Source organism: Montipora foliosa, chromosome 9 (assembly GCF_036669935.1).
Source record: "Montipora foliosa isolate CH-2021 chromosome 9, ASM3666993v2, whole genome shotgun sequence".
Taxonomy (NCBI): domain Eukaryota; kingdom Metazoa; phylum Cnidaria; class Anthozoa; order Scleractinia; family Acroporidae; genus Montipora; species Montipora foliosa.
In genome coordinates, this window is record NC_090877.1 from 36,860,252 (window position 1) to 36,862,751 (window position 2,500).

The 2,500-nt window shown below is 37.4% G+C and overlaps 1 protein-coding gene across 1 annotated transcript in view; it reads right to left on the reverse strand.

Moving 5' to 3' along the window:
- Nucleotides 1-542: 542 nt before the first annotated feature.
- LOC137970162 (retinal homeobox protein Rx1-like) overlaps nucleotides 543-2,500 on the reverse strand; it is a 28,138-nt gene continuing 26,180 nt past the window's right edge. Inside the window, exon 3 of the mRNA XM_068816673.1 lies at nucleotides 543-2,500. This exon is cut by the window's right edge and continues 830 nt beyond it. The gene's annotated coding sequence lies outside the window, so the exon portion shown is untranslated.

The following is a 2,500-nucleotide window of genomic DNA, read 5'->3' on the forward strand; positions in this document are numbered from 1 at the left end:
CATCTTTTATTAAAACAGTCAGCGGCTTTATTGATCTAGAAACGCAGATAAGAGAACAGCGATAACAGATTTTGTTATATATCTAGACTTTCACTCAACAAAACGAGCACTGTGATTGGTTGATTTTTGGTCACTTTCCCCTGATCAAATTCAAATGTACCCCAACCGAGATTCAATTCCGCAGTTGTTGCCCGCTCCGGATATTTTGCTGCGATTTTTGAAGGAAAAGTCTAAATATATAACAAGCACTTAATTATCTGGTCCTTCGGAAAACTAGTTAGTTTTGTTTTCCCTCGAGTTCTGATGTTTCCCGAGACGAAGTCGAGGACTCGAGGGAAGACAGACCATACATCAAGTGTATAATGTTCCCCGCATGCAATGGTGGTCGATAAAAGACAAACGTTTCTGACCATTTATACAAGCAATTATTGAACTAAACGCTGTCTGTCTTGTCCCCAAACTCTCAAATAGTATGCTCGAGAAAAACAAGGAAGCCTAATGACTACGTAAGCTACAGTACTGAACAAGCAAAATGTCATTGATTTCCACAGTACCAGTCTCGATGGCATCTTTTATTAAAACAGATCACCCAAAATCATTTATTCTACTATTTATAGCTAAAAAATTCACCACGTGCTGAAATCCAAGCCTATCCAATAACTGTATCAGGTACAAAGAGAGGATATTACAGCCAGTATTCTAAAGTAACCTTAGTGTTCGTGTGCAGCGATATGCCAACGGTCTCTTTGGAGCATTAGGTGTGTACTGTATATTTAGATGGCACTGTTCATGAAATCCTCTTCCAAAAATGCGACAACCTTCTGAAATCTAACGTAACACGACACTGATGAAAAGGTACCGATTATGTCCCTTTTCGAACACAGTAAAACGCCAAGCCTAATGATATAACACCCGGAAGTGAAACGAAAAGACAGAATGTTGTAAACAGGCGATGTACAAACATCAGGAGTCTCCTAGGAAAATGCTTTTGCAATATATTTTCAACCCCGTGCACTTGAAAAAGGTCAAGTAAGGCTGATTTTATATGCGACGCCAACCATAATCGAAGCAACCACAGGAAAACAGGTATGGGAGATTCGAATGACTGTGATTGGCTACGAAAGTATAGCGCAATGAAATTGGCGCGAAACTGCTTTCGAAACGGAACTTGCAAATTCATATTTGACATTAACTGAATGATTAAGAATAAGATACCAGAGAAATTATTAGATATTGAAAAGCAATCAGTAAGTTACATCTATTTGATAAGCACATATAGTTCGATACCTTGCAGTATTATTTTACATTCTAAAGAAAAACGTAATAAAACCTTCGTTGTTTAACAAAACGTACACAAAATATAACTATATGGCATAAAATAACTGATGGATTAATATTAAATCAACAACATGCAATGGTAAAATACAACAATTCGCATCAATCTTTTTACAGGCCATGATAAAAGTCTCCTAGGAAAGGGACAAATGGTTTTGGATCTTGACCTAAAACACAAAATTTCTATAAGCCATTCCGAAATTGCGCAGGGAAATGGGGCGAGTTTCAATTTTGAACCAATGGATAAATTGACACCATCACATGAAAGATAAGATTGAGATTGGCCATCTGTTCGAGTCTGATGCTTTTATGTCGAACAAAGACCAAGGCAGATACTTAAAAGCACAGATCAAAATCCATACAAACGTCTCTAATTTTGAGGCTGCGTTCCCCAAAACCATATAAACTCTAAAAAAAATTATCACATTTGGGACAACTGGAAAATCTTGGCATGGACCTACCATTTGAAAATAAGTGAGGTGGAAATCAATTTGTTTGCTAATTTTTTATGAATACTACAGAAATCTGATAATTTTTTTTAAAAGAGTTTATATGGTTATGAGCGATGCAGCCTATGGATTTTTCACGGTTTTTGAAGTCCGTAACTTGGTCTCTGGAATGGACTGGCCTATACAATTCACCTATCCACTTTCTTTACTTTTGCATATGTAGCTCCTTTAGAGCGGTTTTCAATTGAGTGTCGAAAGTAATTAGCGAATTGCTTTGGTTTACGATTACTTCACTCAGTGATTGGTTCAAAGTTCTCGCGCCACTTTTTCAACCAATCAGAAGTGAAACCAAAACCAATCATGGCTCGCGTGTGCACATTTATCCGCGCTTTGAGTCGGCTACGTGTAATTAATTCGAGTTATGATTGGTTTACCGGATTGTCTCCGTCCCTTTTGATTGGCTAAAGTAATTACTTTGGTTTTGGTTTTACGACACTCGATTGAAACTCGCTCTATCTCCCCAACAGATCTATCTAAACCAAGCTTCCTTAACCCATCGACTCCTAGGAATGAGATTAAATACTTTTTACTATGTCTCGTCAATGGATTAAAATGAATAAAAGCAGGATTTGACTTAGCTGCGTTGTGAATCCGAAGATATATTTGTTGTCTCTTCATTCCCATGAAAAGGTGATGGTTCCCTTCAAAAGAACTCT